Source organism: Pantherophis guttatus, chromosome 3 (genome assembly GCF_059756535.1).
Source record: "Pantherophis guttatus breed Tessera chromosome 3, ASM5975653v1, whole genome shotgun sequence".
Lineage (NCBI taxonomy): Eukaryota > Metazoa > Chordata > Lepidosauria > Squamata > Colubridae > Pantherophis > Pantherophis guttatus.
Window position 1 is genome coordinate 159,864,100 of NC_142065.1, and position 23,175 is coordinate 159,887,274.

At 37.6% G+C, this 23,175-nt stretch overlaps 1 long non-coding RNA gene across 3 annotated transcripts in view; it reads right to left on the reverse strand.

The window, feature by feature from the left end:
- Positions 1-23,175, reverse strand: part of LOC117672372 (uncharacterized) — a 115,002-nt gene that overhangs the window by 48,144 nt on the left and 43,683 nt on the right. For 2 of the 3 annotated variants that reach the window (XR_009620198.2, XR_004593206.3), the window contains exons 2-3: positions 15,783-15,893; positions 3,153-3,243 (exon numbers count right to left, since the gene is read on the reverse strand). This is a non-coding gene — a long non-coding RNA (uncharacterized LOC117672372). Of the gene's footprint in view, positions 1-3,152; positions 3,244-9,016; positions 9,165-10,652; positions 10,800-15,782; positions 15,894-23,175 lie in introns of those variants that run through there. The other variant, XR_009620195.2, reaches the window with a different exon arrangement.

Genomic DNA, 23,175 nt, shown 5'->3' on the forward strand with positions numbered 1-23,175 from the left:
CATACAATACTTGGATCATCGCACACCTTGCTGTCAATAGACACACCACAACATTATTGCTATTTTATGATAATGTGCTGATGTTGTCAGGTAGATGGAGGTAGAGGAGGAAGAAGTGTGAATAGAAATAGGAAAGGAAAAATTGGAAAAATAATAATACTCCAACAAAAGAAAATTTGATTAGAAAAGTTTTGGAGTGCACAGAGATGGACAAGCTCACAAAAGAAATACAAGAAAAGGAGGAAACAGAATACTACATGGTATGGGAGAAATGGCATGAATGGTTAGAAGAGAGGTATAAAGGGCAAGGAAAGAGTAAATGAGGAAGATATAGGAGTTGAAATGTAATAACAAACAAGTGGAAATGGAATGGACACAGAATGTATGATTAAAATTGAGTACATTGTTATCTTTATGTATATAAATCAATATTAGAATCATATGTATAAATGGTAATTTGATGTAAGGGAGAAAAATGGATATGTAAGAAATGTTTACTGATATGAAAATGTTGAAAAGAAGAAAATTGTAAAAAAAAAAATTTGTTTTTTAAAAAACCTGTTTAATAAAAATTATTTTTAAAAAAAGAAATAGGAAAGAAAACACAAAAGGCTCAGGCAAAAAAAAATATGTAACCATTAGGAGACCAACTGTCACATTTATCTCCCTTGACATGCTGCCAAGACCTAATTGGCAAATAGCTTTGCAAGGCCGCAAGGAGCACAGAGTCAAAATGGAGCTGCAGAATTTAAACCAACCAGAACAAACATCATTGCTTCCTGCAAAGGCTCATGTGCCTTTGCTCCTCCTTTATGTCTTATGGGAGGGTCCAATCATCTCCAAGCCTTACTCTCATGTCATCCCTTTTGTTTTAACTGTTCTTGCCTTCTGGCAGCTCTGTGCATGTGCATATTGGGAACAGGCTCCCCCTGTTCCTCTGCCTTGCTGATGTCCAACTCTGAAGGCTCCGGAGTCCGCACATAACTCCCAGATGGCCCTGGCCCCATCTCTGCCTCTGATGCAGAGCCCTCATCCGAGCCTTCCCCAGACTCCAGGACTGGCTCATGTTCCTCCCCAGCCTCCTCACTGTCTGACTGTGCTGCCAGCTCCACAGGCCGCCGATGGACCACAACAAGTATCTCTTGTGTTCTAAGAAAGAAATTAATATATGGGTGCAATAAAAGACATTGGTTATATTACAAAATCCTAATATCAGTAGAAGACTTGAGGTGCCCGTAGAACTGCAGAATGTATAGGCACCAACAAGTCCATTGTCAGGATGCTAGTAAAAGATAACTTGAAACATCTACCTCCAAACTCTTTGGTTCTGTATTTAGGTGGGTATTTCACCCACAACTATACAGAAATAGCATCTGGCTTCTCTCAGACTTTATATACAGAGTATCTCATTCTCTTTGACACTGGTGTTTAGTTCCTTGGGATTTTTTGGGGGAGGGGGGATTTGTCTATTTGTTACTTTTCTAAGGAAATAAGCTCAATTATTTGGCATTGTTGCATTTAGGTTGCTTTGATATTTCTAGTGTTTGTTTCTCCCATCCTCAACCCAAAAGGAAAATGTAGAATTCAGGGGTCTATTAATGGAATTATAATTATGCAGGTTACATGAAATATATTAGTCAAATGAGATAAAAATCTGTGGTATGTCTTTTGCACACCTGAGTTGCTGGAATACATGTTTACAGATATGAGAGGGCTGGAAGAAACTTGAATAAAAGGCTTACATTCCCAAATTAGGCGGTGTACATCCTCTCCTATGCTTGTTAAGTAGCCCTGGTAGCACAGTGGTTAAAGTGCAGTATTGCAGGTAAATTCTGTCCACAGCCTAGAGTTTGATCCTGATGGGCTCAAGGTTGATTCAGCCTTCCATTTTTCTGAGGTCAGTAAAATGAGGATCCAGATTTTTGGTGGCAATGTGCAAAATCATGTTTACATTGTAAACTGCCCAGAGAGTGCCAGGGTTCTCCAACCTTGGCAACTTTAAAACTTGTGGACTTCAGTTCCCAGAATTCCTCAGCCAGCAATATCATAAATGCTATAGCTACTGCTGTCATAATGACAAAAATACAGAAAAAGTCATAGATTGGACAAAATTTAATGTGTTGCGATAGCTAAACTTGACATGACTTATTTTCCTTTGTTCTTTTAAAAATAGTCATGAAAGTTAATGATCATGGCTGTTTCTAATTATCACTAACTGAAGAAAGAGAGAGAGGACCTTTTGCTACATAAAGAATTCTTTTGAAGGCCGTTAGATATCAATTTATCCTGTTAAAAGTCCTGAAGTGCAAGCCAAGGAATCTAGGATAGCAACAAGGTTATGTTTTCAATAAAACAATTTTCCTTTTTTCACAAAGATTCAAAAGTTAGTGGATATTGATGAGATAGATTGTAGTGGCTCTGAAAACCAACTTTTCATGTTTCCTAATGCTAGCCTCTTATTTTCATATATCTATATCTATATCTATATCTATATCTATATCTATATCTATATCTATATCTATCTATCATGGTCAATCCAAGTTCACCATATGTTGCATCACATATATTTCTAAAGAGGTTTTGTCTCATTCTCCTCTTTCCTTCATGGGAGATGTTCTAAACTAGAGGCACATAGGAAAGAGAAAGAATGAAGCAACAATGCAGCTCTAGTACTCTCTCTCTCTCTTTGTGTGTGTGTGTGTGTGTTTGTGTCAGAGGTTCACTTACCTTCCCTACTGGTTCACAAATGTGAGCTTGCACATGCCACCTCTGCGCATGCACATGGCCTTCTGCACATGCTCAGTAGTCGCACATTACGTCCGAGCGGTTGGGTGGAGCCTCCCGCAGTTGCTGCTACCAGTTCACGCAATCCAGACAGAACCGGCTGAATCCCACCACTGATGTATGTGTAACTGTGGTCAAGAGTACTATTGAATTAATCCGATTTTGGTGCCACGTACTCTCTTTTTTGTTACATAATATGCCTCCTTTAACTCTCTTTCTAATTGTCTGTTAGCCCTAATTGCTCCTCCAGCCTTCTTTTCTTCTAATAGATGAAGAGAGGAATGGCAACGTCTTCATTTTACTGTGTGGAGTTTTATGCAATTCACCTTTTCAGAAAATAACAAACAATTGACAATAATTCTGCTTACCTTCCCTGGCCTGGAGACAGAAAATTCGGCTGAGCCAGGGACTCTGCTGAAACGATCCATTTGACCTACCCTTCTGAGTCCCCTGATGGCACTAAAAAAGAGGAAAAGCCACAAGAGCCAGCAAATAAGTGAGGGCACACGGTTTCTAATGTAATTGATGAGAGGATATGAATGTGACCCGGGGAAAAAAAAGAGTCACATTTCTGAAAATGGCCCAATTTAAAATCAAGCCGGCATAGCTCCCAAAGGCATTTTTGGATGCAGTTGTAACTTGCTTGCCAATCGAACACTTATATTGCATTTGGCATTTGCTAATGTATTCTCTGAATTGACTCAACTCTGGAAATACAATAGTAATAAGTCAGCCTTTGAAAAAGTTAAGATGAAATATTTTGGATTCAGCATAATTTTGAATTTTAAAAGAGCTTTCTTGCTTGCTCCTATTAACCTTCCAATCTATGAAAGTTCAAGGTTCGATTTCTTTGAACTTGAAGCGTCTCCTCCTGTGTTTTGAAATTCTCTTTCGGATTCATTATAGATGAAAGAAACTTTGCCGCTTTTTTCTTCCTTGTGACAAAACCGAACTGGTATTTTCAGAATTCTGAATTAATATTAAGTTTGTGATCAACACTGATACCTTGACATTTTATTCTAATGCCTTTTCCATATAATTTGGGGAAGATATGTGGCATACCTGTAAATGAGAAGGGGTGGAAAAGCCTGTTGCGCTGCTTTTAAATCTAAATGTCAAAGGACATAATAGGTTTCTGCACCAAATGTAAGTTGGGGGAGTAAATTGATAATTATTGGAACAATAATATTAATTTTGAATTCTAAAGTTAAGTTTAATTTATGTCAAATATCATACATTTTCTCCCTTTTCACTTAGGTTACAGACTTTTCCGATGAGCCAAATTGCACCGATACTTCAAAAGGTGATGTTTATTTTTTAAAATCTTTTTCAAGTTTTTAATGGAAATACTAAAGATAGGCTATTTTTTAAAAAAGAAAAAGAAAAGAAACACTACCAGGTACTGATGCAATTAATTCCTAAATAGTTTAGGAAAATGCCATGCTGTCAGAGGCCCATTTTTCTTCCAAAAGAGACAAACTTATTTCTTATTTCTATGGGGTTATATAATCCATTCCATGAGGTAGTTTATTAGCCCCTATTCTACATTTTTAAAACAAATATCAGAATGCTCCTTCACCGAGCTAGATACTAATTTATAAACAATTTCACTGAATAACAAAATAACAGAGAATAATAGAATAACACTATCCATTTAAATGTTTTAATTTTAAATGTATCTTTTCATTTTTTAGCCACCTATCAAAACAGATAGTATAAACCAACCAGCTAAGCAACCAAATGTATATACAACTAGTTGTTACTTTACAAGTATCCTTTTCAACAACCATTTGATGTTACAACGGTTCTGAAAAAGTATCTTTATGACCAACTCTTGATCTTTCAATCACTGGCTTATGACATGATCAAGATTTGGATGCATTTACAATTGTCATAGCATCTCACAGTCATGTGATTGCCATTTGCACCCTTCACAACCAACTTCTAAGGAGCAAAATCAATGGGGGAAGCTAGCAGTAAAATCACGAATTGTAATCACGTGTTATTGCACTAAATGGCCTAAGGTGATTCACTTATTGACTATGGCAGAATTGAAGTCATAAATCCATTGTGGTCACATGATGTTTCACTTAATGACTGTCTTACTTAATGAGTACACTAGAGTTGCCAATCCCTGTTGTGATAATTAAGTTAATCATGTGACCACAATGGATTTATGACTTCAGTTCTGCCATAGTCAAAAAGCAAATCATTAAGTAAGGATTATCTGCATAGTTACCCTAGTACAGTGTGACATATATACACTTTACATTACTCTATTTCATTTCCTGTGCTAATATCTAGGCTGGGCTGAAATTCATCCTTTCTTTTCCCATTTGGGTTTTTGGATTGGTGGGTATTTTTTGGAAATTTTATTGCAGCACTTTCACAAAATGGATGCTATGAAGGACTGCTTATTCACAAAATCTATATCATGAGTCATAAACTACTATGGTTGTAGGTTGGTGAAAAGGCCCAATTCAGTGTAGTTGGCATCAATCTGGGACTAAGGGTTATTTAGTTTAAGCAAGCTGAATAGTTCTCATCCTCCCGGTCCTTATTCAAATCTCTTAATGAATCTAAATTTTGATTTGAAGTTCTTTTCTTCTATTGGCATTTCAAGCTCTGCTGTGATCCAAGATGGCATAATGGAAATTTCCAGTGCTTGTTTTGTGTAAAATGCCTTTAAGAGGAAGGAAGGAAGGAAGGAAGGAAGGAAGGAAGGGAGGGAGGGAGGGAGGGAGGGAGGGAGGAAGGGAGGAAGGGAGGAAGGGCTGGATTGCATAATCAATAGATCTGCCTTCAACGCTAATTCTACTGATCACCATTGACCATTCCAATTGCAGCCTTCTGGAATGATATCAGGGCATTGGAAGATGAATTTCTCTAGTCAATCAGAAAACCAGGAGAAGCAGGGCAGAAATAGGACTCAGGCAAATGTAGGTGCAAAAAAAAAAAAAGTGCAAACAATGGAAAAGATGTAGAAATGGATTAAGCAATTGCTATGGTTGAAAAGCCTCCTCCTACTTCCTGCCTTACTCCTCACCAAAAAATATTCTTTTGATGGACTGTGTCCATCAGTTAGGTATGTAGTTCATTCAGGCTGCTATTACCAGAAGGAGTGCTTGGGGTGAATTCCTTCTTTCCCTTCCTTCCTTCCTTCCTGCCTGCCTGTCTGCCTGCCTTACTCCCTCCCTCCCTCCCTCCTCAAACAGACATTTTGCTCAACTGTACTGGAAATGAAGATCACATCCAAAATAGCATAATTTGGGTCAATACAGAGTTCTTTCAGAGAATTTTGGAGTAGAAGGAATAAAAAGAGAAATAGTGGCTATTGTGGCCCACCCTGAAGAGGAAGAAAATGAAGGTCATGTGGAAGAGCAGCCTGCCTCAGAGAGCAGCTGGGAGACACCTGGAATTGAATTGACTGCCGAGAAAACCAGAAACAGAAGTTGATTCAAAAACTCCCTCTAACCCTAAACCAAGTAGACTTAAGAGTAGAACAGAGAGTCTTCATGGCTCCTTACAAAGCAAGACCATGCCCATCAATGTTTGCTTATACTTGCTGGGGCTCTATTTTACAGTCAGTGTTGGCAAGCAATCCTTTATTAGGATTTACTGGAATCTCACATTAAACTCTTCCCTGGGAAAACCCTATGCCTTAAACCCAGATCCATAATGATTCTATGACCTCTGGATTCTGCCCTGACTATGCTTCTGACTGTTCTTTGGGACTTTGCTTATTGAGGCAATATCTATAGATTTCCCAAGTAATTTGGGACCACTTGAAGTTGTGTGTGTGTGTTGTGTGTGTGTTGTGCAAATGCATGCTTGCCCTGACTACTACTGCTGCCTTACTTTACCGAGTAAAGCCTTGTACTTTTCTCCATTAGGGGATTGCTTTCAGAATATAAAAAAGAATAGGGCAGAAAAAATGATATTGGAATGTATGATATCTCAAATGGGGCAAGCTATTTCTAAAGCCTAGGTAAACGAAATTAAAAATAGTTAACAATACTGAAGAGTCAAACTGGGCAAGGAGCCTGAGAAGTTCCACAGTAGTTGGCTCATGAATAGATTGATGCTTCTTACTTCCTTATCTACTTCTCTGCTACAGTCCTGTGGGCCATAAAGAATTCCGTGCAAGTTGTAAGAGCAATATCTCCTTCCCCTTTTTTCCAATAAAAGCAGCATATCTGTAGTACAGATCCAGATAAATCTGGTTTACAGAAAGCTCTGTGCATAAAACCACTGTTCTGCCGTAGGGTGATAAGATCAAGCAAATAACATGGAAGATGATGGAATGAAGATGGAAAAGGGAGAAAAAACAACTTCATAAAATGAATACTGTATATATGAAAAAATATATATTAGTTTCTATATTTTGAGTCATTTTAGTATTTCAGAAGTAGAGACAATGATTACTGATTGGGGTGCCCCCATTTTTTTCCAACATGTTCATAAACTACCATATTTTTCGGAGTATAAAATGCACTTTTTCCCCCCTAAAAGAGGGTGGAAATTTTGGTGCGTCTTATACACCGAATTCAGCCATTTTTGGCCTCCAAAAGTTCCATCCCATTTTTGCAAAAAATGGGCCTGAAAAATGGGGTGCGCAGAGGGTTTGGGAGGCCTGCAGAGTGCTCCTGGGGGCCGGGGAGGGCAAAAACCTTTTCGAAATCTTGGTGCGTCTTATACACCAGTGCGTCTTATAGTCCAAAAAATATGGTAGGTATTTTTTTGTGAATTGTAAATTGAATAGAGAGTTGTCAGTCCTTAAAGCAGTAGGTTATTTGACCTGCGTATTTATGTAAAACAGCCTTTCCACAACAAAAAATTGTTGTACAATCACCTGATTGTATTTGCCACTTAAAAGTTCCAGGTCACAGGAGGAACATTTGTTAGAAGGGCAGAAAGGAAACTGCTGTATATATTTATTTTTTTGCTTTCATCAACATCTTCTGAACACAAACATGAACACAAATGATTTATAGACCAGGAAATAAGGATAATGCGATAACGAAATATTAAACAGATAAAATGGACGCTGAAGCAGTTTATCGTAAATAAATATTTGAATAGCCATCGTAGTTGTCAAGGTTGAAATGAAAACATAACCGAAGGGAACACCATCCATACACGCGAAGAACTTTCTGAAATGTGGCAAGGAACTGATTCATCTCATTTAAAAGCACAACGGGCTGGATCCCAGTTTCTGCAGAGTGGTACTTTCTAAACCAGTGGTCTTAATTTATTAATTTGATTAATATCCCATTTTTTCTACAGAAGCTCAAAGCATTTTATATAGGAATCTTTCTTCATTTTCAGTCATGCAACAGAAAATCTGTGTAATGAGGTAGCTTAAAAGAGAGTAACTGGCCCAGTTACTCAGGGAGTTTCCATGGCTGAGGATGGACTTTATCTGGTTCTCTTTAGTCCTAGACTCCATTCACAAACTACAGTCCTTGAAGTGTATGACATCAAACAGCTTTTCATCTGAGCTAAAGAAAATCATCTGCCACTTCACTTTATTTTAAGTAAATGAATAATCTCCTCCTCCTCCTCCTGGTTGAGTGTCTTTGGAGAACAAATGTTAAGAGATATCATGGGGATAAAGAACTAGCAAAAGTAACACTTCTCCTTTTCCCAGCAAAAATACCTCAAAGAATCCCATAGAGCAGTAATGGCTAATCATTTTCTCATTGTGTGCTGAAAGAGCATGAGCACGACAGTGCACGTGTGTGCTGGCACCCATAATGCAATGCGCCCCCCGTGCATGCCCCCCATGCCCCCCATCCCCCTGTGCATGCGCACGCAACCCCCCATGCAACCCCCAGTGCATGAACACATGACCCCCGCCCCCCATTTTGGGCCTTCTAGGCCTCCCTGCAGCCTCGTAGGCCCAAAATCGGACCACGGGGGTGGGGGGGTGTCACACACACCCATGCCCTGTTTTGGGCCTAGTATGCCTCCCTGAAGCCTCCTGGGCCCAAAAATGTGCACGTGTCTCCTGCATGCACTCTCCCCCCACACATCCCAAAAATCAGCTGGCTGGTGGGAGGTGCGCAGTGGAGCTGAGCTGGGTGACAGCTCGCGTGCCCGCAGAAAGGACTCCACATGCCAGCTGTGGCACACATGCCATAGGTTCGCCATCACGGCCATAGAGGGAGTCATGCTGTTTGTCCAAAACCAATTTTGAACCCAGCTTGATGCAACCATTCATGAATGAATACATTTTAGTATTTATCATATAATTATGGTATTGGAAGGAATGTTAGTGGTCACTTAGTCCATCTCTCATTATCCTTGATGAATGAACCTCCAGCCTCTAAAGATGTTTATCAGAAGGAACTCTCTACTTTATGTGGCAACCTCTTCCCCTGGAGAAAGTAAAACAAAGGAACATTGGAATGGCAATATTAAAGAATTACTCTGCATATTTTCATGGAAGTAAAATTATGAGTTTTTACAAAATAAGAGTTTGCACAATGTGGATGGCTACACTGAACAGAATCTGATAATTTTTCTGCAGTGATAATTCCACACAATCCCTTCCACATTTATTTTTGTAAGAACCAAATATATATTTTTGAAACCAGCATACTGTAGAAATGGATGTATGTAAGTATGTAGGCATAAGGCAGTTTTATATATGTTTTTTAAAATGATTTCTCAGGGAGTTTAATAATTACATAAGTTCAATGAAAATACTGAATGTTAAGTAAAATGCTGAGTGAAATGCAAAATACTTACTGTGTTAGTTTTGGAAGACAATTTTCTTTTTTGCTTCTTAACTGCCACATATTTTAGCTAGGGAAGTTGGGAGGGGGTTGTTGTTGGAGCACTAGAAAGTTAGTCATAACAACATTCCGTATTCAAGGACTTTTGCCTCCGTCTGATGGAGACTGTCAGAAGATTGTATCCAGCTGAGTGTGAAGAGTTGATTGGACAATGTGATGAACTTGTGGATGTGGGGCAAGGCTGTGAACTGTTATCTGGGTGGAGAAAACCTGGAAGCTTTCAGATTCGGGTTTTCCCAGATGTGCTAACATGACATCTCTAATAAATTGGAACTTTGAGGAACCTCAGGCCTCAGAGCTTTATTTTGTTGGGGGTGTTCCTTGGAACCCTAACATGCTGTTTCTTAACATAGTCAGTAAAATGAAACACACGTACATCCCAGATCTAAATCAATAAATTAAAAACAACAACAACAACAATAATCCTATATACTCACCAATTGCTAACTTGAATTGTCCTCCTTTTTTTAACCTATGCGGCCTTATTTGGAAACTGAGGCTCAACAAACTCTAGAGCTTTGTTTACTTTGGAACTTTATGATTGATCAGTTTGGCCTAGTATTTAAGGCACCAGGCTTGAAACCGGGAGATGGTGAATTTTAGTCCCATTTTAGGCATGAAAGCTGCCTGGGTGACATTAAGCCAGTCACTCTTGTTGTTGTGAGGAAAATAGGAGAAGCGAGGACTATTAGATATGTTTATTGCCTTGAGTTATTTTTAAAAATAATAAAGGTAGGATATAAACAAACAAACAGTGTAATTCTAGGAACAGACATAGAACTAAGCACACAATTAAACTTCACTTCTGAGGTTATGCAAGCCTACATCTCAATGGTCACACAACTCACATCAAAGAAACATCTGGTTCTCTGTATATGATAAATACTGTAGGTGGGGGGAAATGCATACTCAGCACATCCATCTTCATCATTATATGTAGCTACATTACTGGAGGGTGATAGCCTATCTCTTTTGTTACTGTACACATTTCCTTTTATATAAATTTGAAAGAAATCATCCTCTCCACATCTGGTTGAATAGCTAACAAGGCTCTTTTGTGTTACTTACCTGCTGCTGATAGTTTCCTGGTACGGTAGATGCAGATAGCAGCATATTTAATTTCCAGGCCATTTTAGAATCATTGAAAGGATGGAGAATTTCTCTATCACTCTGCTCTGCTACACTACCTCCAAGTCTCATAAATGAAACATAAGGCTAGTAAAAATAAGACCGTAAGAATCCATGACTATATTTTTAATAATACATACCACTAGGTGTCTCTATATAACAAAGTTTTGGGCAAACATAGACACTTTAGTTCAAAAGAAGCTATCTTTTACATGAAGGAATGGAATATCTATAACACAGCATACTAATAATTGCCATAAAAGTAGGCCAAGTGGAAATCTTCTAAAATGATCATTACTACAGCTACAGATATTACACATTAGCCACTAAAAATAGAAAACCCACATTATTTATTTTTAGCATCAAACAAGATATTTTTTATATAGTGTTTCAGGTCTGGCTCTACCATTAGTCTAATGTAAACATTTCAGGCAGTGGTAGGTTGCTACCGGTTCCCACCGGATCAGGCAAACCAGTGGTGGTAGTGGGAGGTTCCGCCCACCTTCCTGGATGCTTCTGCGAACGAACCGGTAACAGTGGGATTTGGAACCCGCCCCTGATTTCAGGTAACAGAACCAGAAGGGATAGCAGTAAGCTTAATTGGCAACAACATAACATTTGGCAGATTGCCATGGATGTTTTGCAGCTTGCCCTTCATCTCTTAAATTATCCTGTAGTTTTCATTTACAATGCTGTTTAACGCTGTCCAAACAGGTTTCCTTAATACTTTGGATTCCATATATTGAACACAGGAGAACCATTTTATGATGTACCATAAGAGCTAAATAGTTTGGATCAATCTGATCATATTAATGTTCCTTTGCATGTACTATATATTCAACCCAAGAAATTATTAACTATGTCTTCAAACAAAATGAATAGATAGTTTACTCTATGCTACTTTCAATTTATCTTATTGCAGCAGAACATAGCATTTCTTATAGCAGTTTTAAAATTACTGTGATGGAATACAAAAAGGATATCTAAAAGAATTTTGATGGATATCGTGTCAGGAGCTGGTAAACTGAAATACAGCATAATAGATAGATCAGATGGATGCGATCAAAGGCCTCGTTAGTTCTGTATCCTATTTAGCTAATTATCTAAATAATTAGAATCCTTTGGAAGAGGAATTACCATTCCAAGAATGTTGTTCTGACAACAGATACCTGTTCGGCCTCGAATAGTAGTGAAAAAAATAACTTTGAAAATGGGACCACTAGGAACTTCAAATAAAGCGTCTATTTCATAGGAGCATTATCTGCAGCCTTTCACTGACTAATATATCAAATATGATGCGAATATAAATGGTAAGATTTAAAGAAAAATGTTAGGTTTATCATTATCAATTTTAGGGTTTTATAAAAATGTGAATCAGTATATCAAAAAAAAACCTTATTCATAATTAATGTTATTTTACTAAGGAAGATATAAAATTAAAACAGCATCTATTATTGTGGATGAAATCTGCTTTTTATTTGGAGGATATACATTTCAATGCTAGAAAAAAGAAAGACTATTCTGATGGTTGGCACATTGATACATAATTAATACTAAATAGGCTGCCAAGTTTAAACAGCAAGCCATTGGGAAGAAACACTTTCTTGTCAAACTGATAGATTTTCCATCCAATCACCTTAAGTAACTCATTATTCTATATCTTTGCTAGACTCCCCCTATTTCTGATTGGTGTTTATTTTCCATCACTTCTGCTCTCATTCTCAGCATCAGTTGCATTGCTTAATAGATGTGTTTTGTGATAATAGATAGATAGATAGATAGATAGATAGATAGATAGATAGATAGATAGATAGAGACAGGCAAACCCATATAAATACTCTTCTGTAACTTTCATGCCTAATGTTTTCTAGCAAATATTTAATTTTTCCCTCTTTCATATTTAATTTTTTATACTTGTATTACAGTTTTATTATGCTTGATACAGTGTACATATTCTTCCCTCGTCTTTTCTCTTGTTGATCCATAAGAAAATAATAGGGTGTGTGTGTGTGTGTGTGTGTGTGTGTGTGTGAGAGAGAGAGAGAGAGAGAGAGAGAGAGAGAGAGGGAGAGAGAGAGAGGGTGGGGAGAGGGAGAGAGAGAGATAGGACAACTTGGCCACCAAGTTGCTGCAGGACAACTCAACACATCCCATTCACCAGGGGGACAAGTCACCATGAGCATCTGGAGGGAGAGCTGGGTAGGCAGGCAAGCAAGCAGGTGGGCAGAGTGCAGAGCAGCACTGGCAATCAGGGTCTTCCCATTTTCACATCTCTTGCCATCACCACTGTTATTGTGCCAAGCTCCAGACCATTTGGAGTTCAGGCTGTTTGGTGGTAGTAATAGCGAGCAGAGTGGGTGGCGGGACACAGTAGCTCAGTGTGTCCCATTTTCACACACCTCGCCAATGACACTGCACTGAGCTCCCACAGTCCAGTGCAGTGGCAGTGACAGCAACGGAATATGTGTAAATGAAACATCTCCAGTCACCGCCTCCCCACTGCCCACCTTGCCAACCACTGCCATCACCATCCCAGCACTCTTTAGCTCAGAGCTCAAGAATAGTGGTGGCTGTATGTGTGAAAATGGGAAGTCCTCAGCCATTGCAATTGCTCTGCACTCTGCCCACCCATTCACTTAACTGCCTGCATGGTTAATCCTCTTGTTGCCCATGCCAAGTTGTCCCTGTGGCAAATTGGCCCTGTTGAGTTGACCTATAATGACTTGCTGGTAATGAGTTAGCAGAGGTGACTTGGCAGCAGGTGAGCTGGCCGCACCAAACTGGCCACTCTTGAATTGTCCCATTCTGATATATCTCTGTGTAAAAATAACAATTGTAAGCACATAGGTTTTTTTAAGATAGTATACTCTATACTTAGGAGCAGTGCAAAATGTCCCTGTGAAATTCTTAAGCATAAAAAATTCTGTTTTCTTTTTATATATCAATAGTTACCATGCAGATATTATTTTGGACCAAGCAACTTTGCATAAGAATAATTAAGAAACTAAATCTATTTCCACTGGCCCAATAACATGTTATGCCACCTCACAAAATGGAACCAAATTACAAATTAGATTTTAAGTATGAAATTATAATTAAAGTAAAATAATTCAATGTTGAAATGGAAACACCCCCTCCCAACCAATAAAAACAATTCTAAGACCCTGGTTAGTTAATGAACCACATACTCCCATGTACTATATGCGGTTCTCTTATCCACCTTGGGTTATTGTGGCATCTGTTGCATTGGCTTTGGTGGCGCAGTGTTAGAGTGCAGTTCTGCAGGCTACTTCTGCTGACTGCCAGCTGCCTGTAATTTGGCAGTTCAAATCTCACCAGGCTCAAGGTTGACTCAGCCTTCCATCCTTCCGAGGTGGGTAAAAGGAAGACCCAGATTGTTGGGGGAAATATGCTGACTCTGTAATCCGCTTTGAGTGGGCTGTAAAGCACTGTAAAGCGGTATATAAGTCTAAGTACTATTGCTATTTATATATATTGCTATATATCGCAGGTTCACAGATGACACAACAGTGATCAGTCTCATTCGAGACAATGATTAATCTGTATACAGATAGGAGGTTGAACAATTAGCCTCGTGGTGCGACCGGAACAATCTGGAATTGAACACACTCAAACTGTAGAAATGGTGGTAGACTTTAGGAGAAACCCTTCCATACTTCTACCTCTCACAATACTAGACAACACAGTATCAACAGTAGAGACCTTCAAATTTCTAGGTTCTACCATATCACAAGATCTAAAATGGACAGCTAACATCAAAAATGCCATCAAAAAAGCACAACAAAGAATGTTCTTTCTGCACCAACTCAGAAAGCTCAAAACTGCCCAAGGAGCTGCTGATACAGTTCTACAGAGGAATTATTGAGTCTGTCATCTGCACCTCTATAACTGTCTGGTTTGGTTCTCCAACCCAACAAGACAGACACAGACTTCAGAGGATAATTAGAACTGCAGAAAAAACAATTGCTACCAACCTGCCTTCCATTGAGGACCTGTATACTGCACGAGTCAAAAAGAGGGCTGTGAAAATATTTACAGACCCCTCACATCCTGGACATAAACTTTTTCAACTCCTACCCTCAAACCGATGCTATAGAGCACTGCAGACCAGAACAACTAAACACAAGAACATTATTTGCTAAAGAAATAATTCCCTCAACACTGTCAAACTGTTTACTAAGTCTGCACTACTATTAATCTTCTCATCGTTCCCACCACCCATCTCCTTCCACTTATGACTGTATGACTGTAACTTAGTTGCTTGTATCCTTAAGATTTATATTTATATTGTTCCTGATTGCTTATTTGTACACTATGACTATCATTCAGTGTTGTACTTTATGATTCTTGATGAACATATCTTTTCTTTTATGTACACTGAAAGCATATGCACCAAGACAAATTCCTTGTGTGTCCAGTCACATTTGGCCAATAAAAAATTCTCTTCTCTTCTCTTCTCTTCTCTTCTCTTCTCTTCTCTTCTCTTCTCTTCTCTTCTATTCTATTTGTTAACATAGCTTACTTTTGCTTCCTTTGTGGCAAGGAGGCATTGGAAAAGGATTCCTTTTTATTATAGTTTAAGTGATAGCTAAATTCATATTTATTCATCGATCTTTCAATGTTTTCATATTTTGAAGTAAGGATTACACATTTATGTTTCTTATTTTTAATGATGCATTTATCATTATTTTATTTTATTTTTGTTAGTGCCCAGACCCATTAAAAGAATGCATAGCATATCAATTTTCATAAATAAATGAATGTGCATCACTGCTGCCTCTCTATCAGTGTTTTTATTGAAAGAGATGGCAGTGGAAATCAGCATTACACAAAGCCAACATTATGAAATAATGTAAGCTTGGAGCACAGAAAATCTTTTTGATAAATGAGCCTTGCTTGAGGAATGGAAGTGTGTCAAATGATAGCAAAATAATTTAGATAGTTCTGTAGGCTATAGAAATATTCATGTTTGTGAACAGGAACTAAAAAATAAATATACAGTTCTATTCTATTCTAATTAATCTAGGATCTTCTATCAGCACAGCATACTTTTTAACATATTTCTTGAATGAGATTGTTGTAGTTCTTTCTTTTCTATATCCACTGTTGCAGGGGAAAAAAGGCTTTACTCCAATTGTTGCAAAGCCAAATAGTAAGCCACTGTGGATGCAAAAAGGAGGAAGAGAGAAAGAGAGGTTTATTTAATTTTTGCTGTTGTTGTTTACAAATATTACAACTCAGTGGGTTGCCACATTGCAGTGATTCCTGACAATAACACCACAACACTGCTTTATTAACTTAATGACATAATTGCTTTATATTTATGTTGAATAAACAGGATAAGAATTGTGTTAATTAGAAAATGAACAGACTTAATGTTATTACTTGATATTGAGGCTTAAATATCAAGTGGATGTTATGTCAGGCAGCAGAATACAATTGCATTTGATGCAATAATTCTATTCACCTAAATCAGGACCAAGCAGAGGGAGATGTAGAGCATGGGTGTCAAACCTTGGCAGTTTAAGATTTGTGGTCTTCAACTCCCAGAATTCCCCAGTCAGCATGGGCTGGACACCCTTCAGTCAGTGGTGGGATCCTGCTGGTTTAACAACCTGATTGTCGGAGTGAACCAGTTCGCTCCCAGCTGATTCGACTGAACTGGTCTGAACCGGCTGAATCCCACCCCTGCCTTCAGTATGGAGACGACATCTTCCCTTGCATGGAGCTCTAGAGAGCTTGCTGGCTTGTCCCAATCTGAAATACTTGAGTGCAAAACTTTCAATTTGAACAGCAAACTTCTCCTGGCTGAGTAATAGCAAACTGCTTATGTACTAAGCTCAAAGTGGTTTTGTAGGATAAATAGCCTTCTCATTTATCTTTTAAAAAAGGAAGTATATAGTGATTAACATAATCTCAAAAATAGAAGTAGGACTACCATAACTGAACTTCAAAAATCTGGACATTTGAAGATGGGAAAATGAGAATTCATAAAAGCAAAACAAAATGTAACTGCAGCTTGGGAATACATATCACACATGCACAATACATAATAATAAGTATTTTAAACAAACATTTAAAATAGATAGTTAAATTTGTAACCCAAAAGACATTTGTTTAGGCAAAGATAATCTAGTAAGAATTTTTTTCTTGATGAAACTGAAGAAGATCATCAGATGTGAATAATGATAAAATATTCTTCAATGAAATAATTCTTCAGTATATTTTGCTGCTCTCTTAATTATCCCAATAATGCTATTTCTCACATTCTAAAATATTGTTGATTAAAAAGAAAAAGTACTTTAGTTCCAATGTTTTGCTCTAGAAAATATAGCAGATAAGAAAAAATACATTAATTTCTTAATCTGCACAATTTTATATACTGTGGGAAAAATGAACAATAAAGCATTAACTATTGAAATCTACACTTTATAATTTTTCATATTTCATCAACAATTTTCAACCAAAATGAGAAGCTAACCAAGGATTGCCATCAAAGATGGTGATACTAATTTGATTACAATTCCTTGAAAACAATCAAGAAATACTTCAATGAATGTAATTCAATTTTAAAATGGCATATCATCATGTATGAATTAGTTTTATACTCAGTTCTTGATAATTAGTCAATTTAGATTTAAAGAGAATGCTTTGCCATTAAAGATGTCCAAGCTGAATCATTTAACTCAAATCCCAAGTTGTCTTCTACTGTTTCTTTAACTATGAAAAGAGTCTATTGTATTTAATAGAAACATTTTGTATAATACTCAAAAGACAAATCTGATTTTAAAGTACACACAGATCAGTATTCCCCATGTCATAATGCCTATCCCCCAAAGAAAGATGGAAAGTTAAGCCTTGGAAAATACATCTAGAGTTTTACTGATGGTATGTAAAGAAAAAATGTACTATGATAATATTTTCCTAATGTTGCTGATTACATACCTTATGCATAATATTATCATATACACCAATATGTGTGTTATTTTGCTACTATATTATGTATATTATAAAACTATATTATGTATATTATGACTATATTATGTATATTATAAAAATTTGCTACTATATTATGTATATTCTACTTGCAATATAGAATTCTTTTTATTAAGCTTTAATATAGCTAAATATAATATAGCTAAATGTAAACTTGGTGGTTCAATGGCTAAGACGCTGAGTTTGTCGATCGAAAGATTGGCAGTTCAGCGGTTCGAATCCCTAGTGACACATAACGGGTTGAGCTTCCATTACTTGTCCCAGCTTCTGCCAACCTAGCCGTTCTAAAGCATGTAAAAAATGCAAGTAGAAAAATAGGGACCACCTTTGATGGGAAGATAACAGCATTCTGTGCGCCTTTGGTGTTTAGTCATGCCGGCCACATGACAACAGAGACGTCTTCAGACAGCACTGGGTCTTCAGTTTTGAAACGGAGATGAGCACTGCCCCCTAGAGTTGGGAACGACTAGCACATATGTGCGAGGGGAACCTTTACCTTACTTTATTCAAGCATTTTAAAAAGATTCTAATATTTTTTTCTTGCACTTCTCTGGATTGTCCAGTACCCTTACAAGGTTCATGCCTCTCATTTTGAAGATCACTGTATTACAGAACTAATTTTTGTCTTGATCGGTCATCAAATATATTGATGGTTTCCAAATAATATAAACTATTAACACAATAGTGAAGATCCCTGATAGCATTCATAACTTGTAGGTAAGAATACCACAGGAAGCACTTAAGATTCCTTTATCAGGGGGTATATATGCTGCACAACGTTTCTTCCACGCAAACATCGTCAGCATAAATACAAATCAATATATTTAGTGAGATGGAGGTTATCAGATGCTTTGTGGAAAAAATATGGAGGAGAGAAACCAAAGGAAAGTCTGCTACTTTAACACCTCTCTGTGAAGACAAATTCTGCATGTACTCATCATGTACTTCCTTTAGAACAGTGTTTCTCAAACTTGGCTATTTTAAAATATGTGGAGTTCAATTCCCAGAATTTCCCAATTGGCATGCTGAGGAACTACTACTTTTGACAGCTAGCAGTTAATGCACTCAAAGAGATAACAGCTACCTCTGAGCTGGAGGTAGAAGACAGAAGGAAGTACTTAAGTACTTTAGACTCATGAGTTATAGACTTCTTTATGGAGGACTGACAGTGGATTAGACCAAGCAGCACAATAAACAGGGAGATGGGGCATGACTTCTATATTTATAAATTACAAACTTAATATATATATATAAAGAAATTCCTAATTTGGGAATGTCATACAAATAGCGTGAAAAGTCACACTTAGAAACTGTTTAAAAAGAAATTCAACCATATGTGCATACCTGACACCATTATGGAAAGCACTTCTCTGTGGAGTTTATGATTTATTATATGAAAATGAAAAAGTTATTCTATCGCTATCATTATGATGCATATGAGAGAGTCTGAAGAGGCCATCATGCCATTTCATCAATTTTCCAAATTGGCGTTTTGTCTTGATCTATTTGTGTCTCCTGATGCACACACTTCAAAGCTAGTTTGGCTCACTCACAAAAATCCCCTGTGCGGCTTCTAACCATTATTCAAGCAAATGATAACCTCCAGGGGTCCTACATGGAAATAGACTAATCTGTCTAATTTGCAGATAGGAAGCAGTAAATGTTAGTCTATAATTAACAGATCGGCTTTGTCCTTAACTGTTGCAAGAAGATCGTGTTTCTGGCAACAGGAGAAAAATAGGCTGTATAGGTAAAATAAGTATCAGGTTGTGTCTACAAGTCCTATAAAGTAACATAAACAAATGGAGGCAAGAACAGCATGAAACAGAAGAAAACTTATTGGTGTTAGTAGCTTGGATTTTCCTGGGTGATGTTTCACTTTTGGGCTCTTTTCCCAGCAGATCCTGGGAAATTAATTATTATAGATATATTCTAGTAGCCTTACTAGAAAATATAATTGTGACCTCCAGTATTAAGCTTCTGATCTGTATATTCAAAGCCAGTCAGATTTTTCTGCCATGTAAGAGGAAAGAACCATAGCAATGTTTTCTTCCCTTGAAAGTAAAACAATTTAAAATAATCAAAATACATAAATAACAATTTGCTCCTCATCTGAAATCTTCTGTCTGAGGTAATATTCTTTCTAAAGGAAGGGCCAGACCTGTTTCTAGTCCTTTTCTTTTCTATAGCTTGCAGTATGATTGTTTTAGTTTAGAATTCTGGATCAAACTCTACTTTCATTGTTATTTTATTAGTTGCTGTAGCATGCAACTTAATCAGGAAAAAGAAGAAAGTTACAGTAAATGAATTGCTTCCTGTAACCCACTATATCAGAACATTTTATTAAGACTCACCAGGGGTTTCCTACATGAGTTTTCTTATGCTGCTGGCTCTGCACCAAGCAAATATTTTCTTTTAAAATTGATTTTACTATAAAATGAGGACTCGTAGAACAACATGGAAATATATTCTAGAGAAGGATTATAAAGCTGTATTTCAGGGGTGTCAAACTCAAGGTCCATGGGGCCAGCCTGGAAATATCAAAGGCCCAGCCTGTGGGGCCTCTGACGGCCAAAATGGGGCACTATGGAGCCTCACACAACCTGTTTTCAGCCGGCAGAGTGTGGTAGGAGGCTGTGGAGGCTGAAAACGAGCCACAGGGGGCTGTACGTGGCCCCCGTTGCCTGTTTTGGCTGGCAAAATGTGAGACAAAATGCGTCTCCCCCCTTCCACCTGGCCGGCCCACAGAGGAGAACTACAATGCTGATCAGGCCCTCGAAAAAATCCAATTTGATACCCCTGCTGTATTTGGACAAAAACAAACACTTTCTCTTTTTCCCAGTTTTAAATTTACTTCAGAAGGTGAAATTAATTCAACAAATCAAAGCTGCAGATAAATTCTAATCTTTTAAAATGTTCTCTATCAGGGTCTTTGGGCAAATATTGTCTGTGAGTGTCTGTGTCTGTGTCTGTGTCTATGTGTGGGGTTGTATCTTTACTGACAACCCAATAAAATCATTTGTGGAGGGGAAATGAAATATTGACTCATTAGGAATAGTTTTATTTTAATCATTACCCTTCAAGTTTGTCATTTTATTATTTTGCCCCAGCCCAGTTGAGATTCATTTTCACTCCTGAAATTGCTTCAATTACCAGATGGTTCAAAATAATGAACTTTGTATGTTTATTTTCTTGAAAAAAATATAAAATGACTGCAACATATTTAGAATCCTATTTATGATTGACAGTGAAAATACTGATGTTTGTTTTACGAGCATATAAAAAAACTAGCTTCAAGCGGGAATTGTGGTTTAGTTAGGCTGAACCATGGTTCTTTTAATTGTGAGAGGAAATTTATCCTATTTATTATGAAACTTAAGACACAAAATTCAGAAATCGATTTTAAAAATTGCATGTAAAACAAGACATTCCTGTTGGACTTTAATGAGCTTTAAGTTAGAGTGAGAAGTCAAAGTTATTGGAAATTCACATAATTTAAATAATTTAAGTCATCAGCAACAAATCTGTCTCATGAACCAGTTGCAAATTTGTCCAGACTAGGATTCCTTGGGACGATCAATCTCGCTTTGATTAACTTGCATCCAGACTAGCACAGTGTACTAAACATTTGGAAACTGCTGAGAAACTATAGCTGATCAGAATAAGTCAGCAATGGCAATTGTAGATGTATCTCATCAGAGCCATTTAACATTTCAGTTTTGTGAGGTGTGTTAGTTGCAAGTAAGTTTCCAGGTGTGGTTCAAGATGTTAGTTTAGAGGTGGGATTCACTTACCTTCCCTACCGGTTTGCAAATGTGAGCATGCGTGCACACTTGCTTCGCTTGTGCGCACCACCTTCCACGCATGCTCCACCTTCTGCACATGTTCTTTGCTCGTGCACGTGCCTTCCACGCATGCGCACAGCCTCCAAATGTGACTAAATAGGCCAGCATTACATCCAGGCGGGTGGGTTGGGCCTACCGCAGTCAGCACTACCAGTTCGCCCGGATGGAACAGAACCAGCTGAATCCCACCACTGTGTTAGTTATTATCTATAATAGCAAAGGACCTGCCTATCTAAAGAAACATCTGTCTTCCATGGCTTCCATTCAGTCCGTTAAATCAGGCAGTTAGCAGGTATCAGATCCCATCCATCAAGCAGTGTCATCTGAAGGAGTTTGGTAAGTGAACCTTTTATGTTATGACACCTGCCCTCTAGAGCAGCATCGCTCCTAGGATACAGCAGGGTCCACATTGTCATGCTTCAAAGTCCTATGAAAACCTGACTGGGTTCCCAAGCCTTAAAGTTGGGATTGAATAGGTGACACATCTTGTGAACCTGGTTGTTTTTCATTTGTTGCTTTTCTTTAGCATTTTAATTAAACAAACAAGCAAACCTCCTTTATGAATAACTGTTTTACTATTTATTATCCGGTGTCATTGCAAAATCAGTTGGCCTTATAAATTTATAAATAAGTAATTTTAGATCCCTTAATTACAGAGATTCTAGTTATGATGTTGTTCTCCCACCTACCCCTATATGTGTTGCATCTTTTAAATGCAATATAGAGAAAATAATTGCTTGTGGCTCTTCGGAGGACAGCCATGCCACTGATTCTCCTTGTATGCTTCTAAATTACACTTATGCATTGTTACAGTGGCATCCACATAATGATATATTATACTGCCATGTAATCAGTAGTATATTTCCCCTGTAATATATTAAGTCAAGCCATCAAACTAGGAACATTACAACAAGATTACTTCAACAATAATTTAAGCTAGCATATCTTCACAGCTGCTAATCATCCCTCCAATGATTCAATATGTTAATGCCTCGACAGACTGATGATGCTGTAATATAAAAGATACATATAAATGGGATGATGTAATTTCAATGGCTAGGCTTTCTTCTATGCTAATATGGTTCAGTAATAGAGCCATGGCAGTCAATCTTTCTTACATATTTTTCTAGATCTTTTAAGTTCACATGTACCCAAAATGTACAAGTTACTTTAAGGAACCTGTCCAAGTTATGTTTCGGTATGCAAAGAAACGTGGTCAGCTTGTTTCGAAAGGCAGATAACTCTGGCTATGGATTCTGCACTAACTGAAGTTTCTGAATCCTTTTCGAAGTCAGTTGTACAAAAAATGTATTATAATGATCTACTTTCAAGTTAGCGCAGGATGTTTCATAGGAACTAAGTACAAATCAAAACTGGAAAATGGACCTCCTCCTCCTCCTCCTTCCCTTGCTCTCCTGTGCAATCCTGAGAAGGATTGTAAGAGCATATATATATATGCTCTTACAATCTGAGTTTTACATATGTGTCAACAGCAAAAGCTTATGAATACTATCCATAATCCCATTAAACAAACAATCTTTCTCACTTCCTCTTCAGCCACACATCACTAAGCATTTCCTTTATTCTCCTACGTGTTCTAA